The sequence below is a fragment of the Bos mutus genome, chromosome 27, assembly GCF_027580195.1.
Source record: "Bos mutus isolate GX-2022 chromosome 27, NWIPB_WYAK_1.1, whole genome shotgun sequence".
Taxonomy (NCBI): Eukaryota; Metazoa; Chordata; class Mammalia; order Artiodactyla; family Bovidae; genus Bos; species Bos mutus.
In genome coordinates this window covers 6,745,198-6,761,065 of record NC_091643.1, presented here as the reverse complement: position 1 = coordinate 6,761,065, position 15,868 = coordinate 6,745,198, and the positions used below count along the sequence as shown (strand labels likewise).

The 15,868-nt window shown below is 41.1% G+C and overlaps 1 protein-coding gene across 1 annotated transcript in view; it reads left to right on the top strand.

Moving 5' to 3' along the window:
• The window catches only part of PSD3 (pleckstrin and Sec7 domain containing 3), a 500,681-nt gene that overhangs the window by 351,624 nt on the left and 133,189 nt on the right, over positions 1-15,868 (top strand).

The window sequence follows — 15,868 nt, the reverse complement described above, 5'->3', positions numbered from 1 at the left end:
TGATTTGCATTTCTCTGATAATGAGTGATGATGGCTAACAAACACATGAAAAGGGACTTCTTTTTTGAAAAGCACATCTTTCCCCAGAAACTATATTCTAGCAGTTATAGGACTAGACCACATTCTGCTGGTTGCTGCCAGAATTTTCGCTCTGTAATGGAAATGTTAAAATACGGTCCTTTCTTGGGAAACAGTGCATTGTCTTGAGGTTGCCCTTGTTACTTATTTTTATGGAATAATTTCCATAGAAGATGTCTTTTGTTTTAATAAAAATCCTGCAGTTCTAGGTGGGTTTCCAAACCTCTTTTGAAAATTTTCCTATTCGTGGAATCCCAAAGCCTGGTAGCCAGTACATTAGATTATTTAATTTGCCTGTATTGATTGTTTTGGATGAAATCTATTTCCATTTGGTTTGTCTTCATTACTTTGTCTAATGCATGGAAATGACAGAGAACAAATGCCATGCCTGGGGTTCTACCTAAATGTCACAGTCCCCCAGGAATCATTTTTACAAGCCAATTATAAAAAGAACTCTCCATGTTACTCAGCAGTTTTTAAACTGCATACATTAACTTTATCATCATGTCCATAATTGTTAAATATAATTGATCATTTTCTCAAGCGTTTAAAAACATACTGCATGTAATTTACGAGGTCACTTAGAATTTATATTTTCTTTATGTTTGAAAATGATGAAGCTTCCTGCACTATGGTGCGTGCCTGCCACTTCCCAAAAAGTGAGGCTCACCAGCAAGGGGTCCAGCCGCAGATCTGGCCAGTACCATCCAGAATCCTCTTTGAAAATATTGGTTATTGTTACATTTTTCTCAAAAGCATGGCTTGGCTATCCAAAATCCAGACAAGTTTTTGAGAAGTAAATCCGAGGATTAGTTCAGTTCAGTTCAGTTCAGTCGCTCAGTCATGTCCAACTCTTTGCAACCCCATGAACTGTAGCACGCCAGGCCTCCCTGTCCATCACCAACTGCTGGAGTTCACCCAAACCCATGTCCATCGAGTCGGTGATGCCATCCAACCATCTCATCCTCTGTTGTCCCCTTCTCCTCCTGCCCTCAATCTTTTCCCAGCATCAGGGTCTTTTCCAGTGAGTCAGCTCTTCGCATCAGGTGGCCAAAGTATTGGAGTTTCAGCTTCAACATCAGTCCTTCCAATGAACACCCAGGACTGATCTCCTTTAGGATGGACTGGTTGGATCTCCTTGCAGTCCAAGGGACTCTCAAGAGTCTTCTCCAACACCAGAATTCAAAAGCATCAATTCTTCAGCACTCAGCTTTATTTATAGTCCAACTCTCACATCCATACATGACCACTGGAAAAACCATAGCCTTGACTAGACGGACCTTTGTTGGCAAAGTAATGTCTCTGCTTTTGAATATGCTATCTAGGTTGGACATAACTTTCCTTCCAAGGAGTAATCATCTTTTAATTTCATGGTTGCAGTCACCATCTGCAGTGATTTTGGAGCCCCCCAAAATAAAGTCTATCACTGTTTCCACTGTTTCCCCATCTATTTGTCGTGAAGTGATGGGACTAGATGCCATGATCTTCGTTTTCCTGATGTCGAGCTTTAAGCCAACTTTTTCACTCTCACTTTCATCAAGAGGCTCTTCAGTTCTTCTTCACTTTCTGCCATAAGGGTGGTGTCATCTGCATATCTGACGTTATTGATATTTCTCCCAGCAATCTTGATTCCAGCTTGTGCTTCTTCCAGCATAGTTAGAGTATAAGAATTAAAGTAAAATCAGGAGATGGCTGTGAAGGCAATGAATTTGTAAATCATGGTACTTTAACAGATCAGAGTATAGTTACAGATGCTGAAGAATACTTTGGATATTAACCTAAACTCTTATGGAAGAAGACTATCATTACATTAACTCTCTGCAAGCTATCAGGCTTTAAGGATTACTACATTAAATCACACCTACATAATGTTTTTGAACATTAGTTTTTGTGGTTTTTTAACTTTTTATTTTGTTTTGGGATATAGCTGATTAAGAAACAATGCTGTGATACTTTCAGGTGAATAGTGAAGGGATTCAGCAGTAATCTAGGGGGAAGGGATAGTCAGGGGGTTTGGGACGGACATGTATGCACTGCTATGTTTTACATGGATACGCAACAAGGACCTCTAGTATAGCACATGGAATTCTACTCAATGTTATGTGGCAGCTTGGAGGGGAGGGAGTTTGAGGGAGAAAGAACATTAGTTTTTAATGCCCACATTGGTTTGAAGATGAGGGTCTTTTCAGAATATATAGTATAATCTTTCCATTTGGACTTCAATGAATTCTGCTTGTGGTCCTCTTCCCAGCAGGGTTTTGGTATAGTCACGGCAAGTCCATCTTGGGAAGGACACGAGTGTAAAGCAGGGAATAAAAACCTGGGCTCTGGAGGTAGCTAGGCCTCTGTGTGAGTTCCAACTTTACTGCCGGGACTCTTTCACTGTGGAGATTTGCCAGATTCAGCAAATAGAAAATATGAAATGCTCAATTAAACTTGAATTTCAGATAAGTAATAAGTAATGTTTAGTGTATGTGTGTGTGTATACACACACAGCTGCATACACACATATACACACACATATATATACACACATACATATATATACACATATATATACACACATATACACACACATATATTCACACATACACACATATATATATACACACACACAGCTGCACACACATATATATACACACACATATATACACACACATATATACACACACACACACACATATATATACACACAGCTGCACACATATACACACACATATATATACACACCCATATATACACACACACATATATATACACACACACATATACACACACACACACATATATACACACACACAGCTGCACACACATATACACACACATATATATACACACCCATATATACACACACATGTATATACACACACATACACACACACACATATATATATACACACAGCTGCACACACATACACACACATACATATACACACACATATGTATATGCATATATGCTGTATATGCTCAGATGTGTCTGACTCTCTGCGACTCCATGGACTCTAGTCCTCTAGGTTCCTCTGTCCGTGGGGTTTTCCAGACAAGAATACTGGAGTGGATTGCACTTTCTCCTCCAGAGGATCTTCCCAACCCATGGATTGAACTTGCGTGTCCTGTGTCTCCTGCGTCTCCTGCATTGGCAGGTGGATTCTTTACCACTAGCGCCAGCTTGGATGTCTCATGCAAAGTCTGGGGACATACTTATGCTTGAAGAAAGTAAGTCCTTGTTTATCTGAAGTTCACATGTAACTGGCATCCTGCTGCTGGCAGCAATGTGCCTACTCCTAGAGCATTGATCTCGCTGAAATTGAGTAAATCAGGCGTTTCATAGGTTGTAGAGTGTTAAATAATAACATAAGTGCTCAGCATGTCGCAGCTCAATAAATGTCATCTGTCTGGATGGTGTCTTCTCGCTTGTCAGACACCCGGCCTGGCACGTCTGAAGTGGGACTGGCACTGCAAAGCGGTGTTCGCCGTCCAGACTGGAGTTCTCCTGGGAGGAGAGTCTTCTAGCCTGAGTGGTCAGAGATGTGTACCCCTGTTGTTCTAGGTTTTGGAAAAAGAATTATATAACTGAGACTAGTTCCTCTGTCTTGAAGTGGAGACAGGAAAGGAAAGCCTAGATTTTTCAGGGAAAAAAAAGTCAAGGACAAAATTTTAAAGGCTTTGGAATTATATTTTGGAAAAAATTTAAAAGACTTTACAACCTCCCACCTACTAACGCTGTCTTTACGCTGTCTGCCCGCGCTCCCCTCCCCCAGCCTCTGTAAAGTGGGAATAGTACCCTGGGTGGTAGTGAAGAGTACACAGTGTAATACAATGCACAGGTCCCGGCACTTGCTAACTGCTCAGTGAACGTGGGTTTCTGGCATATCTGTCTGTGATATCAACTTGCCGATTTGATTCAAAGTAAGTGATCTCCCCAGGCCCCGTGTGTCCGGGGTGGGAAATGGAACCGATGGATTCTAGGTACTTACTCTGTGTTCTGTAAAGCTGAGTGGGACAGGCACCAGCTGCATGGAGCAACATCCCTCTCACTTATGTGTCGCTTTACAAAGTGCAGATGTTTTCATGCTGACAGTTTCATTTCATCCTCATGATTCTGTGAGGTAGATTGTTGCTATCTTATTTTCACAGATGAAGCAACCAAAGCCAACCAAACACAGCTGATGGAAGGGGCCGGTTTGATGCACTGCCCTGGTTCTGGTCCATTGTTCCTTGCTCTGCGCTTAGCCTCCCATCATAATCACAGTGTCCGGGTCAGCACCACCGAGCTCTTGTCATCTCAACACCGGTTCTTAAAACACATGCTGTGGTCAAGACAATCTATGAGGCCTTGCGGAGACTAAAGAGAGGGAGAGGCTTGATCACACATGCAAAGAGTACAAAATATAGTATCATCTAGGTTTTTCCTCTTCATGTATCAGAGCCTTGTTGTGGCGAACGGGCTTGTATAACGCAGTGAAGGTATGAGCCATGCCATGCAGGGCCACCCAAGGTGGACGGGTCATAGTAAAGAGTTCTAACAAAACGTGGTCCACTGGAGAAGGAAATGGCAACCCACTCCAGTATTCTTGCCTGGAGAATCACATAACAGTATGAAAAGGCAGAAAGATACAACACCAGAAGAGGAGTCCTCTAGGTTGGAAGGTGTCCAGTATGCTACTGGGGAAGAACGGAGGGCACTTGCTAATAGCTCCAGTAAGAATGCCGCGGCTGGGCCAAAGCGGCAACAGGGCTCAGGTGTGGGTGTGTCTGGTGGTAGAAGTAAAGTCCGATGCTGTGAAGAACAGTGTTGCATAGGAACCTGAAATGTTAGGTCCATGAATCAAGGTAAGTTGGACGTGGTCAAACACAGGAGATGGCAAGATTGAACATCGACATCTAAGTGAACTAAAATGGACAGGAATGGGCGAATTTAATTCAGATGACCATCACACCTACTACTGTGGGCAAGAATGGAATAGCCCTCATAATCTGATGCTAAAGTTGAAGCTCCAATACTTTGGCCACCTGATGCTAACTCATCCGAAAGACCCTGAGGCTGGGAAAGATTGAGGGCAGGAGGAGAAGGGGCGACAGAGAATGAGATGGTTGGATGGCATCACCGACTCGATGGACATGAGTTTGAGCAAATTCTGGGAAATAATGGCAGACATAGGATCCTGGCATGCTGCAGTCCATGGGGTTGCAAAGAGTCAGACATGACTTAGCAACTGAACAACAACTAGGTTTTTAGTTGAAGAAGTAAAGCATCCGTGGTGTGGTAAACATTCAAATAGAACAGCAGCTTGTTCACTGAGAATTCTCTCTCCCGCCTTGTTCCCCCAGTTGTCTTCTACACAGGAAATCGCAGGCAGGGGTTTCTTCTGTATCTTTTCAGAAGCATTGTGAGAGCACATGCGTTTACATTTTTTGCACAAAGTGGGAGCATGGCAAACAGACTGCTTTGCACCTTTGTTCCTTTAGCAATATATTCTAATACACCTCCCGTAATTTTAGCTTAAACGACTCAAATACTAATGGATAGCAGTCTATCTCTGGTGCCCCTGTTGAAACTGCCTCACCCAGTTTTTTATTTGTGCTTGAGGTATGTGAAAACGGGGCATCCTTCTCTCGCAGTTTAGGGAGATGATCTGAAGCACGCCCAGTGTGCATGCCGGCCCCCCAGGCCCAGTCACACCAGCCTCACCAGACCCCCCGGTCTCACTACAGCTCCCATTGCTCTCTTCAGTCCTTCCCCCCATTCAGTGCCTGGGGGACCTTTAAGTGCACGAATAGAGCAGGTCACCCTCCTGCTAAAATCCTCCAGTGGTTGTGCAGCACACACAGAAATGACCCTTGTTCTCTGGTTGAAAACCGTGTGTGACCTGACACCTCTTTGCCCACAGCACTACCCCCGCCCGGCCCCGGTGCCCTGGCCACGTGGGCATCCTTGGCCCCCAGACCCACCCGGCTCAGCGACACTGGAGCGCCCTCCGTGTCTTGCCCCAAGGCTGCTCTCTCTCTCAGTTTCCTTGCAGGGAGGCTTTTTTAGCTATCTCGTCTAAAGCTACTTTTTGAGTTACCTTATTTGTAATTACCTTATAATTATTCTGGCTCAGAGGTTAAAGCATCTGCCTGCAATGCAGGAGATCTGGGTTCGATCCCTGGGTCGGAAAGATCCCCTGGAGAAGGAAATGGCAACCCACTGCAGTATTCTTGCCTGGAGAATCCCATGGATGGAGGGGCCTGGTGGGCTACAATCCACAGGGTCACAAAGAGTCGGACACGACTGACTGACTTCACTTTATAATTATCTGGTAACCTCCCAGAAAATGAGAGAATCATTTTTTATCTTTTTGTTTTCTTATTCTTCTCTGTTTATACCCTCACTGAATCTAAGTTTTATGCCCACATTGTTCACACTAGGCTTTCAGTACCCGTGTTAATATCTGATGACCTGACCACCTGACAGGTAGTAGAGACTCAGCTGACTTTGAATATATGACTGAATGAGTAAATAACTTTTTCTCTTTTTCAAGATGTATGCTTCTTTAAAAAAAAAAAATCTTTGTTGCGTATCTATTTTATTTGTTTATTCAAAACTTTCTGACCATACCACAGGGCATGTGGGATCTTAGTTCCCAGTCAGGGATCAAATCTGAGCTCCCTGCATTGGAAGTGAATTCTTAACCACCAGACTGTCAGGAAGTCCCAAGTAAATAGTTTTAAGAGATTTATTTATGCAAGATCATTACCAGTGTTACAACTGTTAAGTTATATTTTACTATTCATGTGGCAAACAAGAACTGGTCTTCTAATAGTTATAAAAAGTACTGTTCTGTTTAAGTCCTTATAATACACTATATACAACACTATTATAGAAAAAAATGAATCTTATCATTGTGTAGTAGTTATAACAATTACTTTCCACTGGCCTACCAAGCACTTGTTAGGATAAAATGTTTGTTGTGGTTACTGTACCCTGGAGCCCTACAGTAAGTGCAGGTCAAGCAGGCATGCCCCTGGGCAGTTGACACAGATGACAGACACACGGCAGGTCAGAGGAGGTGGGAGGGCTGACCGTCAGCACAGGCGCGCCGCACATCTAAGTTTTTTCAGCTAAGAACGTAGGATCATAGATATCTTTCCTGGTGAAAACATCACTTTTAAATGAGCTGAATAACAAGTCCTGAGCTCATATAATTGAAAGTAAAAGGCTATGGCATATTGAGTGCAGCACTTTCACAGCATCATCTTTTAGGATTTGAAATAGCTCAACTGGAATTCCATCACCTCCACTAGCTTTGTTCATAGTGATGCTTTCTAAGGCCCACTTGACTTCACATTCCAGGATGTCTGGCTCTAGGTCAGTGATCATACCATCGTGATTATCTGGGTCGTGAAGATCTTTTTTGTACAGTTCTTCTGTGTATTCTTACCATCTCTTCTTAATATCTTCTGCTTCTGTTAGGTCCATACCATTTCTGTCCTTTATCGAGCCCATCTTTGCATGAAATGTTCCCTTGGTATCTCTAATTTTCTTGAAGAGATCTCTAGTTTTTCCCATTCTGTTGTTTTCCTCTATTTCTTTGCATTGATCACTGAGGAAGGCTTTCTTATCTCTTCTTGCTATTCTTTGGAACTCTGCATTCAGACGCTTATATCTTTCCTTTTCTCCTTTGCTTTTCGCTTCTCTTCTTTTCACAGCTATTTGTAAGGCCTCCTCAGACAGCCATTTTGCTTTTTTGCATTTCTTTTCCATGGGGATGGTCTTAATCCCTGTCTCCTGTACAATGTCACGAACCTCCGTCCATAGTTCATCAGGCACTCTATCTATCAGATCTAGTCCCTTAAATCTATTTCTCACTTCCACTGCATAATCATATGGGATTTGATTTAGGTCATACCTGAATGGTCTAGTGGTTTTCCCTACTTTCTTCAATTTAAGTCTGAATTTGGCAATGCACTCAATATGCCAGCAAATTTGGAAAACTCAGCAGTGGCCACAGGACTGGAAAAGGTCAGTTTTCATTCCAGTCCCAAAGAAAGGCAATGCCAAAGAATGCTCAAACTACTGCACAATTGCACTCATCTCACACGCTAATAAAGTAATGCTCAAAATTCTCCAAGCCAGGCTTCAGCAATATGTGAACCGTGAACTTCCTGATGTTCAAGCTGGTTTTAGAAAAGGCAGAGGAACCAGAGATCAAATTGCCAACATCCTCTGGATCATGGCAAAAGCAAGAGAGTTCCAGAAAAACATCTATTTCTGCTTTCTTGACTATGCCAAAGCCTTTGACTGTGTGGATCACAACAAACTGTGAAAAATTCTGAAAGAGATGGGAATACCAGACCACCTGACCTGCCTCTTGAGAAACCTATATACAGGTCAGGAAGCAACAGTTAGAACTGACATGGAACAACAGACTGGTTCCAAATAAGAAAAGGAGTACGTCAAGGCTGTATATTGTCACCCTGCTTATTTAACTTATATGCAGAGTACATCATGAGAAACGCTGGGCTGGAAGAAGCACAAGCTGGAATCAAGATGCCGGAAGAAATATCAATAACCTCAGCTATGCAGATGACACCACCCTTATGGCAGAAAGTGAAGAGGAACTAAAAAGCCTCTTGATGAAAGTGAAAGAGGACAGTGAAAAAGTTGGCTTAAAGCTCAGCATTCAGAAAACGAAGATCATGGCATCCGGTCCCATCACTTCATGGGAAATAGATGGGGAAACAGTGGAAACAGTGTCAGACTTTATTTCTGGGGGCTCCAAAATCACTGCAGATGGTGACTGCAGCCATGAAATTAAAAGACGCTTACTCCTTGGAAGAAAAGTTATGAGCAACCTAGATGGCGTATTGAAAAGCAGAGATATTACTTTGCCAACAAAGGTCATTCTAGTCAAGGCTATGGTTTTTCCAGTGGTCATGTATGGATGTGAGAGTTGGACTGTGAAGAAAGCTGAGCACCGAAGAATTGATGCTTTTGAACTGTGGTGTTGGAGAAGACTCTTGAGAGTCCCTTGGACTGCAAGGAGATCCAACCAGTCCATCCTAAAGGAGATCAGCCCTGGGTGTTCTTTGGAAGGAATGATGCTGAAGCTGAAACTCCAATACTTTGGCCACCTCATGCGAAGAGTTGACTCATTGGAAAAGACCCTGATGCTGGGAGGGGTTGGGGGCAGGAGGAGAAGGGGATGACAGAGGATGAGACAGCTGGATGGCATTACCAACTCGATGGATGTGAGTCTGAGTGAACTCTGGGAGTTGGTGATGGACAGGGAGGCCTGGCGTGCTGCAATTCATGTGGTCGCAAAGAGTCAGACATGACTGAGCGACTGAACTGAACTGAACTGAAAGCATTACATGTATACTGCATATATTCTGTGCTGCAATATGTATGTATATGTCATTGTTGCATTGTGATTGGGGTAAGTACAGGCACAGACTGGCTTCAGGCCCTCAGCTCTGCTGTGTGATCTTCGACAGGATTACTTAACCATTAAGAGAGTTAGGTGTGTCATTTCAAAGAGTAGGGATAATAATACCACATTAATACAGTTGCTGTGAGATTAAATGGAAGCAGCTCTCTTAGCTCGGTGCCTCATGAAACACAGCCTCATAGACAGCTGTATTATCATCATCACTGGGGCATCAGTACTGAGAAATGGCTTGAACATTATCACAGAGGTACAGAAATATCTCCAAGTGAAGGATCACACACTCAAAGTGTCAGTTTCCAATCACAAACCAGGACATTTTGCTATTATCTGTTCTCTATCTAGGACTCCTGTTGTTCCTTCCCTGCAGTCTTCTAATAATTTCATTCCTATCCGAATTTCAGCCCCGACATCCTGTTGGATAACACGGTTAGTCTGCCCACAGTGGGCTTCAGCCCCGACGTCCTGTTGGATAACACACGTTTACTCTCGCCCACGGTGAGGTGTTGTTGTTGTTGCTCTTTTTGTTGTCACACTTGAAAGTTCGTGAGCCTTGTATAATTTATACTTCTAGCTACTTCCGAAAAACAACCAGAGCCAGCCACGGTGAACCCACATGCCTACCTGGGTAAAGCCGGGCTATAGCTAGGGGTCCCCTGCCCCTTGGGGTGTCTCTCCCTGGCTCCTGCACTCGTCCATGTGACCTGCTTACTGATGAGGCTTAGTCAGGTTTTGATATTGGACCAGCGTTTAGACTTGATATTCAAATTAACTCATTAGGATATATTCACAGGTTTTTTTGTTAAATTGAGGTGTGACTGACATATAATATTACATTAGTTTCAGAACTACAATGATTTGGTCTTTACATGCATCGTGAAATGATCCCTGTTATAACTCTAGTTAAAAACCTATCACCTTAGTCTATAAAATATTTTTTTTCTTGCAATGAGGACTTATAAAATCTACTCTGTTAGCAAGCTTTCGAATATGCAATACAGTATCATTAACTCTAGTCACCATGTGGCACATACCTCCCCATGACATTTATGTTAGGGCTGGAAGGTTGTACCTTTCAGCCCCCTTTGCTCATTTCTCCCAGTCCCCAGTCCCTACGCACCCTTTGGCCAATCCTACTTATCTTTTTTCTGTAAGAACTTGTGGTTTTGTGTGGTTTTGTTTTGTTTCAGTTTCCATGATATGATATCACATGGTATTCATCCTTCTGATTCATTTCACTTAGAATAATATGCAGAAAGTTCATCCATCTTGTTGCACATGGTGAGATTTCATTTTTTATGGGTGAATTATTTTCTGGTGTGTGCATGTGTGTATGGTTTTCCAGGTGACTCAGTGGTAAAGAATCCATCTGCCATCACAGGAGACACAGGAGAAATGGGTTCAATCCCTGTTGGAAATGGCAACTCACTCCAGTATTCTTGGCTGGAAAATTCCATGGACAGAGGAGCCTGGCAGACTACAGTCCATGGGGTCATAAAGAGTCAGACATGGCTGACCACACACGTGTGCACATGCGCACGTGCGCACACACACACACACACACACACACATGGGGAGAGAGAGAGAGTAGTTTTTATCCATTCATGGGCATATGCATTGTTTCTGTGTCTTCAGTATTATAAATATTATAAATAATGCTGCAGTACACATAGGGGTCCATGCGTCTTTTCAATATATGTTATAATTAGTGTTTTTGTTTCCTTCAATAAATACCCAGACATGGAATTGCAGGATCATCTGAGAGTTCTAGTTTTAATTTTTCTCAGGAACTCCATACTGTTTTCCGTAGTGGCTGCGTCAGTTAGCATTCCCACCAGCAGGGCACAAGGGTTCCCTTTCTCCACATCTCTGCCACCACTTATTTCTTTTCTTTTGATAATAGCCATTCTGACAGGTCTCAAGTGATGTCTCACTCTGGTTCTGATTTACATTTCCTTGAAGATTAGTGATACTGAGTATATTTTCATTTTTTTAGATTTTCGTTTGCCTGTTGGTCATCTCTGTGTCCTCTTTGAAAAAAAAAAGTCTATTCGGATTCCCTGCCCATATTTTAATTGAATTCTTTGTTTCTTTGTGATTGAGTTGTGTGAATTCACGGTATATTTTAGATACTGACTCCTCATTGGACATATGGTTGGCAGGTATTTTCTCCCATTCGGTGCATCGCTTTTTCATTTTGATGATTTCCTTTTCTGTGCAGAAGCTTTTTGGTTTCAGCAATCTCACTGATTTGCTTTTGCTTTTGTTGCCTTTACTTTTAGTGTCAAATCTAAAAAATCATCACCAAGACCAACATCAAGGAGTTACTGCCTATGTTTTCTTCTAGGAGTGTTATGGTTTTAGGTCTTACATTCAGATCTTTAATCCACTTGGAGTTAAATGTTGCGTCTGGTGTAAATCATTGTCCAGGTCCATTCTTCTGCATGTGGCTGTTCAGTTGTCCTTACACCATTTATTGAAGAGACTGTCCTTGCCCCGCTGTATAGTCAAGGCTCCTTTGTCACAAGTCAGTTGGCCGTACGTGTGTGGGCTTACTCTGGCTCTCTGTCCTGTTCCATTAATCAGGATGTCTGTTTTTGTGTCACTGTCATACGGTTTTAATTACTATAGCTTTGTAATATACTTTGAAATCAGGGAGCGTAATGCCTCTGGCTTTTTTGTCCTTTCTCAAAATTGCTTTTGCTACTTGGGGTCTTCTGCAGTTCCACACAAAGTCGAGGATTGTTTATTCTATTTCTGTGAAAAATGCCACTGGAATTTTGATAGGTAGTACATTGAATCTGTAGGTTGCTTTGGGTTTTATATCACACTTTAATGATATTCATTCTTCTAATCCACGAATATAGAAAGTCTTTCAGTTTATTTGGTCATCTTCCATTCTTTTCATGAGTTTCTTATAATACAGGTTTTTCACTTCCTTCATTAAATGTATTCCTAGACATTTTATTCTTAAAGACGACATTATAAATGTCATGCTTTCTTCATTTTTCTTTCTGATAGTTCATTATTAGTGTTTATAAATGAACAGATTTTTGTATATTGATTTTATATCCTGCAACTTTATTGAATTTTTAAGCTAGTTTTAAAAATTTAACTAGTTTTTTTTTTTTGTAGAGTCTAAGGTTTTCTATATATAATATCATGTTATCTCCAAGTAGTGACAGTTTTACATCTTTTCCAGTTTAAATTCCTGTTATTTCCTTCTCTTGGCTAATTTCTCTGGCCAGGAATTCCAATATGATGTTGAATAAAAACAGTAAGAGTGGACACCCTTGTTTTGTTCCTGATATTAGAACAAAAGCTTTCAGTTTTCTAATGTAAATTGTTGCAACCACTATGGGTATTAGCTGTGGGATTGTCATATATGGCTGTTTTTTGTTGAGGGATATGTTTACAGTATTAACAGGGGGAAATTATTTCTACTGAAATTTTTGCTCACCAGGGAGTTTATTACAAATAATAAATCATTATGTTGTATATTTGAACCTAATGTTGTATGTCAATTATGTTGTTGTTCAATCACTGTCATTTCCGACTCTGTGACCCCATGGACTGTAGCACACCCAACTCCTCTCTTCTCCATTATCTCCCAGAGTTTGCTCAGATTCGTGTCTGTTGAGATGGTGATGCTACCTGACCATCTCATCCTCTGCTGCCCCCTTATCCTTTTGCCTTCAATCTTCCCCAGCATCAGGGTCTTTTCCAGTGAGTTGGCTCTTCGCATCAGTTGGCCAAAGTATCAGAGCTTCAACTTCAGCATCAGTCCTTCCAATGAATATTCAGGACTGACTTCCTTTAGGACGGACTGATTTTATCTCCTTGCAGTCCAGCAGACTCTCAAATGTCTTCTCGAACACCACAATTCGAAAGCATCAATTCTTTGGCACTCAGCTTTCCCTATGGTCCATCTCTCACATCTGTACATGACTACTGGAAAAACCATAGCTTTGACTATACAGACCTTTGTCAGCAGAGTGATGTCTCTGCTTTTTAATATGCTTTCTAGGTTTGGCAATTATGCCTTGATTTAAAAAAATGGAACATAGTGGCTGTTTTGTATTTAAATGCATTTATACTTTGAATAATGTTATTCAACCTTACATAAGACACAGCAGCCATATATATAATTGAAACACTTTGCTGTACACATGAAAATAACACAATATTGTACACTAACTATATTCCAAGATAAAATAAAAGTTAAATTTAAGAAAATAAAAAGACACAGCAGACAGTCAAGTGGAAGGTAATCTTAAGGCGTAGAAAAGACATTTTAGGAGGAATGTGCTCTGTGTAAATACTCATGACACCTTATTGACCAATTCTACCCTCATAATGAATGAAATGAAAAAATACATGTGTATGTGTGTGTATATGTATGTATGTATGTAAGGGTTTGGAGGATTGTGTCGCATAAATGATAATTAGAAGTTGCGTCTTCATTCGCTCTCAGGTTTGGTTTAGTACACCTCCAGAGCTGCTCATCAAATCTTGTGGGAGGTGTGCATGTTTAGAATTATCTTTGGCTGCATTCCCCCTGCTTTGGTGATAATAAAGTTTGATCAGGGTATGTGAGTGTTGGATGCATTTTCAAAACAGATTTTCCTTTAGTAATCATTTGTTGTAAAGCATTAAAAAGATTCAGGAAAATCCCTTTGTAAATTTGTCATTGAAAAGGATAAGGATTAGATTTGTTGCAATATATATATATATATATATACACACACACATACATACATACACAGACACATATTCACATACAAAGAGGACTTTGGCTTCTGGTATAACAGGTTTGTTGAATTTTACAAGATCCTCTATAATAAATTTTTGTTGTGTGATGTACAGCTGACAGAGTAACAAGAATATTCCAATTTGAAACTGAGTTATCTCTTCAAGCAAAATATTCTCAAGAGCAAAACACTTGAAAAAGTTGATCTAGAGCAGAATTGAATTTATTTGACATTTTCTAGTTGCCTAGATATCATTTTCTACCTTTATGAATAGTTTTTTATCTTTAACAATTGTTAAATTTCTCTGGTTAGTATTGTGTGTGTTAGTATATAAAGAACCATTAATGATCTGTCTCTTCTCAAAAACCCACTATTGTGGGTTCAAGGCGGCTCTTACAAGTAGTAGAATCCACTTAAAAACACTTACAGCAAGAGTCTCCTGAGGCTGGAGCCAGACATTGACCCTGAACTTCTGTACGTGCAGCCTCAAGAGACATTAACTATATAATAGGTTGTCCTACTTCTTCAGTAAATTTGAGTTCTTCGAAAAGAGCATTCAATTTACAATACAGTCTCCGTGTCTTGATTTACCCCTTATTTTCTTTTGCTGTTTTACCATTTCTATATTTGATGACATGATAATTTCTGTATTTGATGTCCTGATAATGATGAAATGTGTCCTACATTTTATTAGCTACCCAGTAGTTAAACTGACTACTATAGCCACACTGAAGAAATCCCGTGGAGTCCATCAAGACGTGGCTAAAGATGCATGTATTGCGTCTTAAGTAACATAAAATCTGTAACCAAGCATCTATGTCCTCAATTGCAGCGAGTTTTGCTAGAAAGGGGCTTTACTACCTGTGTGCAGTCTTTCTGATTACACACACGTAGACTGCCTCTCCCACTTAGGCCAGACGTGTTAAAGGCAGAAAATGGTCCACAAGGCAGTTCTGCTCTGCTCTGCTACCCGGGGAGCATTCTGACCCTGCCGTTTCCTCATTTGGAAGATGAGTTGTTTGATAGCCTCTCATCCTGCTTTTCCCATCTTAAAGTAGATGAGATGAGTCTAATAAATCCAAATCTCTCTTAAAAAAAAATGCTCCGACTCCTTCATACAGTTGTTTGCACACAGTCACCCTTTCTTCAGTGCAGTTTGCAGTTTGGGTTTTATGTCTTAGAGATGCTCTTGTGTTTTCTTACGTTATAAACATCTTACTCAAAATTAAGAAGCTAGAGGTGCGAGGCAGTTTTTTCTTAGGGTAGTTGTCTTAGTGGAACAACTTGATTACAAAAAGTTTAATGTGTTGATACCAGAGCTGGGAGCCTGGTGAGGCGGTCTCATATGCTGTCTTGTCTATGGCATTGTTATTGTCAAGGCTGTAAGAGAACTTTCTGTCTCCCCCTCCACCACCTCACACACATCAGGGTAACACTCACTAACTGTAAGGCAGAATTATGAGGTGAGACCAATACAAGCTGCCTAAGTCATCGATGTAAAAACTCTGAAATTACTCTGAGATAGTTTCCCGTAATTGGGCTTCAGTCTCACTTCCTTTTCTCTTGTTCATTAAGTTGTTATGAAAACTGTTACACCTAGTCCATTAG